At 35.9% G+C, this 10460-nt stretch overlaps 1 pseudogene; it reads left to right on the top strand.

Annotated features, from left to right (window-relative positions):
* Nucleotides 1–537: 537 nt before the first annotated feature.
* Nucleotides 538–4294, top strand: LOC139506777 (uncharacterized; annotated as a pseudogene).
* The last annotated feature ends 6166 nt before the right edge of the window (nt 4295–10460 follow it).

Below are 10460 nucleotides of genomic sequence, written 5' to 3'. Positions count from 1 at the left end.
GTGACCAATGGGTATACTTTCTGGTAGTAAAGCATATGGTCACTTTCAAGCTGTCGTGCAACGAGTGAACACTCAACTTAAGATGGACGCCGAAATTCTATCCAAGATACATAATGAAGTTCAAGCTGCATTGCAGACCACACAGACAACAATATTGGAAAGCATGACCACCCTTCTAGATAACCGCCTGGAATGTTTCAACAAAAATTTCCAGTCTACTCAAAAGGCAATAGCGGAATCCCACTTGGCAAAGACGTTGTCCGATAATTACAAGTTCAAGAAAAGGGGAACGAGGAACAACACAAACATAACAGTAAAGTTTTGGTGAAGTTCAAGGAAGCTAACAGTGAACTAAAACGGTAACATCTCACAAAGGACAATATCGAGTCGGCAAAGGACAAGATAACAGAAGGTATGCGTTTAATTAGAGACGGACAAAAGTTAATAAAGCTAGCTGACTCATCAGAAGCAGGTTGGTGAATTGTTGCAGAATATATCGCTAATCCGTTAGCTGAAAATTCAGAGGACGAGAAAAGAATGTACAAAGCCCAAACAAGAGCGGAGGCAAAAATAAAGAAAGGAAAGTTAAAAAGGAAAACAGCTTCTAGTTCACCAGCTCCGTACATCATTCCAACAAAAACATCCCATATCGACAGACCAGGGAAATGTTTCAACTGCAACAAGACGGGTCACTGGAGAAGAGAATGTCCAGAGGTGACAAGAAATGCAAGTCAGAGTCGAACAAGTGATAAGATAAGTACTGTTTTTTGTTTGATATTAATGACAGTAATAGTAGATATATATACAACAAAATTGTCTTGCGACAACCCCTCTGTTATGAAATAAACAACCAAAACAATGAAATTGACATCTCAAATGTAAACATTACATCGCCGGCAGATAGCTTAAGAACTCACATTACCAAATGGTTATAATAGAGGTCGGTCATTTAAAGACGTATCAACCGTATCGTTTACGTTGACGTATCTGCATCTGCAGGTTTATCAAAAAACAGTATGTGATCTCGAGCTTTGATTTTATGTACTTTCAATAATGCAAATGAGCATCTTATTAATTTCTTATGCAAAAATTAACAAAACAATTAGGAAATATCGAGAATTTGTGGAACATGTTATCCGCATTTAAAGATATTCCGGATAGGTGAAATAGTTTACAGGCATGATAGGAGTGAAGACGGTAAAATCGTTTATTTGTGTGCTAACTTTTGCTCACGTAGAACTCAGTGATACTCAGTACTGTTTTATTAAATGTCCATGTATTTATATGACATCTGAAGACAACTCATGTTTCAATTTCCTCTTATGATAACATCGCAAATGAACAATATTCAAAATGTATATACAAGTAGTACTCTAAATTATTTTTTTGTATGTTTATTCATGTAAGATCTTGAAATATTTTTAAACTAGATTATTAAAGAATTGTGTACGATATTCGTGTACCTGCCCTATATTGGCTCATTTTTAAGGGAATGTAAAAGAAGTTGATATACCCCCTTATTATTATTTTTACAAAACACCACTATTGCAAATTTTGAAAGTGAATGTAAAAATACTTTGATTGTTTCGAACGTAAAGTGTTCTTAAGCTCGGGATCACATTATATTTTTGATAAATCTGCAGATGCGGATACGTCAACGTATACGATACGGTTGATACGTTTTTAAATGACCGACCTCTATCAGGCGCAAATGAATATATTTTAGATGTTATAAAAAACGGATATAAAATACCGTTCATGGTAATACCAGGTAAGGTTGAACTTGAAAACAATAGGTCAGCGAAGGATAATCCTCAATTTGTTTTAGGGGAAATAAACAAGTTATTACAAAAAAAATGCATAAGCGAGGTTTATTATATTCCACATGTCGTTTATCCTTTAACGGTGGCGGAAACAAAAAAGATAAACTTCGATTAGATCTTGACGCAAGACACATTAATCCGCATCTTTTCAAATTTCGTTATAAATATGAAGATGCTAGCACAGCTCGACAAATCTTTAATAAAGGTCACTTCTGTTTTTCATATGATTTGAAGAGTGCCTATCATCACTTGGAAATTTGTTTTTCAGATAGAACATATTTAGGTTTTAAGTGGGAAAATAAGTACGACGTGTTTAATGTATAATTACCTTTTGGTCTGTCAACAAGTGGATTCATTTTTTCCGAAGTCATGAGAGAACTTGTAAAGTATTGGAGAAACGAAGGTTTTAAAATAGTAATGTATCTAGATGATGGTCTAGGTGGAGGCAAAACCTATTCTAAATGTTGGAAAGCAAGTAAAAAGATCAAGTCGGATCTTGAAAGTTTTGGTTTTGTCATAGCACACGAAAAATGTATTTGGGAGCTGGCACAACAATTTACGTGGCTCGGTTTTGATTGGAATTTGATCGATGGTCTAATACAATTAAGTGGAAAAAGAGTCGTAAAATTGAAGGACTGCTTAAACAGTTTGTTTTTGCAAATATGATGCAATATGAACGTTTTGGTGAAAGTTCGATTTTTAGCTTCTATAGTAGGTCAAATTATTTCTGCACAAGCAGTTATTGGGGATGAAGTTCATTTGACAATTCAGTTTTCATACGATTGCATATTAGCAAAAGCCAGTTGAAATTTTTTGGTGGTATTGAATAGAGAGGCAATTGCCTAGTTTGAGTTTTGGTTAAAAAATATAGACAAGCTTTATGAAAAGGGTTCTGAACTTAGTCAGTTGACGAAAGTTACATCTGGAAATGTGCAGATGTTTTGTGATGCCTCGGATGAAGGCTATGGTGATCATTTGACCTTTGATTCAACAGACGAATCAGATGAACCAAATATGTTTGGTAGTTGGTCCATTACTGAAACGAAACAGAGTTCAACCTGGAGAGAGTTAGAGGCGGTAGGCAGGGTTTGTAAGAACTCTGTCTGTAGAATAGAGGGGAAATCAGTTAAAATATACACAGATAACAAAATGTATCACATATCCTTAAAGTAGGAAGTGAAAAAAAAAATATTTACAAGAAAAAGCTATGTCTGTACACGATACATGTAGTAAATATTCAATTGACATGTCGTGTGACTAGATTCCTAGAGAATCGAATAATAAAGCTGATAAATTAAGTAGACAGTCAGATTGTGATGACTGTGGTATCCAGTCGTGGGTTTTTGAATATTTAAATGATTTATGGGGTATTTTTCACATGTGACCTTTTGCATGCAATTACAACACAAAATGCAAAATGTTTAATTCTAAGTTTTACAGTAAAGGTACATCAGGCATAGATGCTTTTAGACAGAACTAGACAAATGAAAACAATTGGGTAGTTCCTCTTCCTTCACTAATTACAAAGGTTATTAACAAATTGACAATAGAACGTTGTGAAGGTACTTTAGTTGTACTGGAATGGAGATCAGCACCGTAATGGTGTATGTTAACACACGACGCAAAATTTCTAAATTTTGTAGTTAATTTCAAATATTTCCATGGATATAATTTAATTAAGAAAGGAAGATGCCAAAATGGTTTATTTGGCAAAAAATCAAATAAAATTAGACTTGTTGCTTGGAAAATAAAATTTTGATTTGTTATTTTTATATTCACAATAGATTTAAAGATTAATGAGCATGAAGATGCAGCTGTTTTGGAGAGTGGAGTTACAACAGACAGTCCTTTATATCAGCTATATCCTAAAATGTGCAAGTTACTGCTAGGAAGCAGAAGTGACAATACTATTAAATCTTATTTTTACGCATTTAGACGTTGGGAACAGTATATAACTAAGCTAGGTTTAGCTGCTTTGCCAGCCCAACCTATTCATATTGCACTTTATTTTACTCATTTGCTTGATCAAGGTTCGACTTTTCACCCTATTGACAATGCTTAGTACGGGATTAAATGGGCACACGAGATCAATGGTTTGGCCGATCCTACAGAAAACTCATTTGTTTCATCCATACAGGAAGCTGCAAAACGTACGGCTTACAAAACTGTTACTAAAAAAAGAACCGGTTACTACTGATATGGTGATACAACTTTGTGAAAAATATTCAGATTCAGAAGATTTGTTGATTGTAAGGGATTTAACTATGACTTTTTAAGGGTTTGCAGGTTTTCTAAGATATGATGAATTAAGCTCTTTACTTTTTAGCAATGTTAAAGTTAAAGATGATTTTCTAGTTTTATATTTAAACAAAAGCAAGACTGACCAGTATAGGCAAGGAAATGAAGTGTTGACTTCCGAAGGTTTTTCAGTGGCTTGTCCTTTTAGTATGTCTTTGAAATATGTTCGGTAAGCAGGCTTTGTTGAGGGGTCAGAAATGTTTTTGTTCAGACCTGTTTTTAGATCGGGGAATACTTGTAAATTAATTTACAAAAATAAAAAGCTTAGTTACACGTCAGCTAGAGAGAACATTATTTCTAGACTTAAATCAGTCTCTGGTAATTTAAACTTAGGTTTATATTCTCTTCGTTCTGGTGGGGCAACTGCAGCCGAAAATCATGTTGCTAACGATAGTAAATGTTTGAAAAGACACGGGAGATGAAAACTGAGAAAAGTAAAGATAGTTATATTTTGGACTCCATTGAAAAGAGGCTTAAGTGTCACAAACACTGGGACTGTAACGTTACTTTTTTCCTGATCCCCCGTTCTTTGTGTTTTTCTATCGAGCATGACGGGCTATCGACAAACTAAGATTATGTCTGCGTTGATTATATTTGCCAGGAGTATATAGTTAATACTTGTGTTTTCCCGCGTTTCGTTTAGTATAGCGGGAAAATATTATATTGACGGGTACGGGTCGTATGAATATATAATAGGGTCACACATAGTGACCAATGGGTATACTTTTGCAACGAGTGAATACTCAACTTTCATTTTTAATGTACATATATATACGTTGATATTTTTAATGCATTCAATTTGCCAATACACACATGTTTAAGGTGCAGGTCAGAGCACCTGGCCCTGGAGACGGGATTGCGCACTTGGCATCCACTGACACAGGTTTCTAGAGTTTTTTGGTCGATTATATCGTTTTATCTCTAGTTGTTCCTGGTCGGCCCTGACCGTCTATGAAAGGGTGCATTTAGTCGGAAGTTTGGTTTTGGTGTATTTAGGATCATACGTACATTGGAATGTTTGAATATGCATTGTAATTGTAGTAATGATGATAATAATATTTGTAAATATTTATAATACAATCTGGCGTCCATCGAGCATGACAGTAAATAAAAAGCTAGAAAACTATCGGCCTAATTTATGTATAAAAAAATGAACGAAAAACAAATATGTACAAACACATAAACAAACGACAACCACTGAATTTTTAGGCTCCTGACTTGGGACAGGCACATACATACAGACTGTGAAACAAACTTACGACACATCTATGCAGCGCAACGACATGAAATTTGGTCAAATCGCAGGTTATCTTTGACCGTCGTACGACAGTAGCACGATATTTTGAGCATCGTGGCACTATCGTGTGTCGTGGGACGACAATTGGACATGCACCGTTTTTGCTCCACGATTTTTTGTCGTGTCACTGTCTTCTTGCTGTCGTGAGAATGTCTTACCGCAGTGATGGGACTGTCGTGCGATAAACACATTGCCGTGGGTACCAATATAAACCATTTGAATAACAAAAAATCGTAGAACTGTCTTCGACAATCTCACGACTGTCGCAAGACATTCGTGATACAGTCGCACGATTGTCTCAAGATGACCAAATTTCGTACGATGCTCGCACAACATTGATTGTCTGTCGTACAACAGTGGTACGTTCGTCGTGCAGCATATTTCCGCTTTATTTAAAAGAATACAATTCGGCGGTAATGAATGTTTAGAAAAACATACCGACTCCAATAAGAGCAAAATATGGTCCTGTTAGCGTCTATTCTAGCACGTGAACATTATAGGAACCAGCTAAACCTGATTTAAATTCGCTGACCAATTATGATATAAACTAATACGAAAAACGTTGTTTACTTGGACCGAACTTATAATGATACTGAACAATATGAAATCAAATGGCAAATGGTATGCAATAAATCTTTAGATACTAGTAGTACGGAGTAATACGGGCTAGTGATCCACGACTATTTTTCGAAAGTCGTACGACAGTCATACGATAGTGTCAAGACAGTCGTGCGACATTGACACGACAGTAACATGCCCATCCCATGACATGAAAACCTGAAAAATAGCTCCAAAAAACTCACGATTAACGTACAACTGTCGCATGACTGTCGTACGGCTGACTTGCTACAAGCCCACGACAGCACATTTACAATTGTTTTCCTGTCGTTTACCGATCGTGGAACCATCGTGGACATGTCGTAGCTGATGTGACCACTCGAAATGTTTTTTGACAACTATTTTAAAGATCTTCCACGACAAAAAATCGTACGATCTGTTGTGACCGGGGCTTTAACAACAAGACACTGCTACCTTTTTTTGCCCTAGATCACATAATTTTATGAAAACACATTACATAGATAGGGGATACTGTGGTTATGTACATGTTTTGAATGTGTAGGTGGCACACTCAGAACAATCGTCTCTAGATTTAAAAAAAAAATCTTCAATCGGTTTCCGGGTTCACGTAGCAACATGTTTCTTTCCATTCCAGCTATTCCTGATTTTGAATTAATCCAAAACATGCATTTATCCGGGTATTCCCAAAGCTACAACTATTAAACAACTCACTTATACCAATGCTGATCGTCTAATTCCTAACTGATTCCTTTAATCGTAACACCCATCGTTGTCGCGTCTACCATTGTAGGTAGCCTAATTACATGATTTGACAGAAGAGCGAAATAAACAAGGGGAGCAATTTTATCGAATCGCATTCCGGACTGTACCAGATCACCCCAGCTTAAGTTTATTTGTTTTGCATGCTTTCTTTTGTTCTGTAACATTTTGGCGGGAATGTCAAATCCACTATAAAACTTATAATTAATTATACGGAAATTAAAATTAACGTAGAAAAAGTATATGCTGGGAGTCGAACTCAAGACCTTAAGCATATCAACACATACCACCACACCAGGACGACTGGATACCAACTATCAGTTATGTAACATACTTAAAGGAAGCAAGATATTTTTATAAGTGGCGCGAGTTTGTAGACCTTTATTCAGTGGGGTTTAAACCCTTTTCGTTAATAAGTAAGTTGTCAGATTGTTTAATTTGATTTTACACTTTTTCAAAAGTGGGGCGAGTCGGTAAACAAGAGTGGGTCGATTATTAAGCGGGGATTGGCCAGTGGGGCGAGTTGACATTGTTTTATCTACTCATCGTGTTCGGGGGTCATAAAGAGTATATACAGCAATATAAAAAGTGTATTATAATGGTTGTGTGGCGTTCTAAACTAGATTTTATGAATTATAATTGGTTTTTCGTCTAATCTGAAACAGCTGGGATGTAAAATAGTTATCCCACTCGAACTTTGTGTGTCAGTGTTAGATCATCCTCTGGCCTCCGGCCATCGGGGTGATCTTACACTGACACACCGCGTCCTCGTGGGATAACTATTAAAGACAATAAAAATCAAAACCAAGGAGTAAACAAAGACTCACAAAACAAAAGGACATTTACATTAACAATTATAAATAATAAATAAGAAACAACATGAACTCCACTAAAAACCGGGAGAGAAATCAGGTGCTCCGGAAGAATGAGCATTTCCTGCACCTATACGGCACCCGTCGTGTTATTTCTTTGTTCAAGTCGGTAATGATGGAAGGTTATTATGACTGAGGAAGAATATCAGATATAATTTCTGCCACACTTTTGTCATAATGGCCAATCAGCTCATGATGGCGACCGTAAAATTTCTTGAGTGATGACCTTAATTTGATTGATTCATAGCCCAGTCTTAACAACTTTAGGGAAAGCAGTATTCCTCGTTCAACAAAATCAAAGTATTGAGACACATATACTACATATGCTGGTGACGCTTGGATGTTGCTACACAGAAATGGAAAGTTGACTATAGGAAAATTAAAAACATCGCGTTTGTCAGAAATTTTGGTATTCAACCTATCATTAGAAGTCATGAAGAAGTGTTTCAATGCAGTGGTTAATTCTTGGTATGATAAAAAAATAGCTTTTAGTTACTGCATGTACTATTACTGTAACTTGATATAAAAATATATTTCCTAACATCCTTTTTCCTTTTTCATGATTTTGTGTTACATGTGTTTCCTTCCCGACACCCACATCGTAAAAAATCCCACTTTTTATATTCAGATCTCAGGAAATATATTAATTTGATCTATTGATTTACTTTTTTTTTTGGCTGTTTCAAATGATTTTTTCTTACCATAAAAAATTAATATTTATATATATTGTATAGTAATTAAACTTCAAATAGTAAATCGGTTCGATTGAAGTATTATACGGCAGCTTCACTGTTGTGCCTTTAAAATACACCTATACTGCACGTACAAACTATGCTAGAGGAAAAACGATGATTTTTCAGTGTTATTTTCAACCTTTTTCAGATGCATAAAGCATTATATTTAGGACTATTTGGAAATGCCCTTAAATTGTATGAAGATCAAGAATAACTGTATTTACCAATTTCATTCACAAATTATTTCTAGAACGGGTTTGTTGTGACGCCTCCGGGTGTGGGAGCTTCTTGCTGCATTGAAGACCCATTGGTGGCCTTCAGCTGTTGTCTCCTCTAGACTATGGTCGGGTTGTAATGGGTCTTTCCCCGCATAAGCAATTTCACACAGCAAAATATAATGAACATGTTTACTTTTATATAAAGTTTCTTTAATAAGGAAGTTTATTAGTAAATTGAGTTGTTTTCGCATCACTTAAGTAATTACATGTAACGAACTAACATAGGTCCAAGTAATGTGCAGTGGCTGATCCAGGGGAGGGTTTTCAGTTGGAACCGCCCCTTTTTTGGGGTGATGATCAATGCATTTGAATGGGCACATGGTTGGACCCCCCCTTTTCACAAAATGGCTAGATCCGCCCCTGATGTGTTTCAGTTTAGATTAGAGTAACTGAGACAGATCCAACCATTTTTTAAAAGGGGGACCTCACCCAGGATAAGCAGGGGCGGATTTAGTAATTTTTCAAAAAGGGGAACATAATGTAAATTAAGTTTTTTCGAATCACTTGAGCACTTAATAACATAGGTCCGAGTAGTGTGAAGTGGCGGATCCAGCAGGAGGGTTCCCGGTTGGAATCGCCCCTTGTGTGGGGTGATCAATGCATTTGAATGGGGACATGGTTGGACCCCTCTTTCAAAATGGCTAGATCTGCCACTGATGTGTTTCGGTTCCGACTTGACTAGCTGAGACAGATCCAGCCATTTTTAAAAGGGGATCCTAACCCAGGATAAAGGGTCAGTTCCAACTGATATCCCTATCCAAATGAATTGATCGTCAACAAAAAAGGGAGGTTCAACCTCCGGAATCCCCCCTCCCCTAGATCCGCCACTGACCAGAGACTTAATGTGTACAAACCTGACGTAAAATTATGTACTATTGAATAATAAATAATATCACATTACCTCCAAAAATCAATAACTGTTACAGTACATTTCACATGTTTCAATAATCCAAAAACGATGTTTATGTAAAAAGTTCCCGCGCAAATGTCATGTGTTACCGAAACGGGAAACACACAAAAGAATTGTAGGTGCATGTTGTCATTCGCATTCCGATTAATTTACACAGTTCAATAAAATATACATGTTAACATTATCTATATTGGTTTTGAATTTAGTTACTAGATCAGAAAAATGATTTGTTTCTCGCAGACAACACAAAATAGTATACATATTAACTCGACACTTAATCTAAACATCCCTACAACAAAATGGGACGACCAAACAGATTTCCTAATTTTGATAAAGGTGAAATATGTAGAATAAGAATTGTGCACTCTGGAATAAGATCATAAATAAAGCCCTATATAAAGTGTAAACCAAAAAAAAATAATGTATGAAATCATTGTTTATTACATCTGCTTGCATAATAATATTGAAGTTGAAACTAACAACGATCACGTGTATCCTGTCAACCCCTGAAAAACATAATATTGTCTTCTTGACTACTTCCGCAAACCGTGGTCTGGTAAAATGATATATTGTTATAGTGTATGTTAATCAGGATGTACAACAGTAAAAACAGTTTGTTTTTGTACAGTGGCTACCCCTAATACTATTTGGAATTTTTGGTCATCAATGCTCTTCAACTTTGTACTTGTTTTGCTTTCTTTACTATTTTGATCTGAGCGTCACTGATCAGTTTTATGTAGACGAAACACTCGTCTGGTGTATTAAACTATAAGCCTGGCGCCTTTGATAACTATTAGCATGTCGAAATGTTCTATTGTATTGTTTATTTGTGTATTTCTCCTTACTAAATGTTCTTCCATTTATTTGTACTGTAGTCCGGTCATGTAAATGTTGTCATTTTAGTGTTATA

This window comes from Mytilus edulis, chromosome 1 (genome assembly GCF_963676685.1).
Source record: "Mytilus edulis chromosome 1, xbMytEdul2.2, whole genome shotgun sequence".
NCBI lineage: Eukaryota > Metazoa > Mollusca > Bivalvia > Mytilida > Mytilidae > Mytilus > Mytilus edulis.
This window is presented reverse-complemented; position numbering and strand designations above follow the sequence as displayed.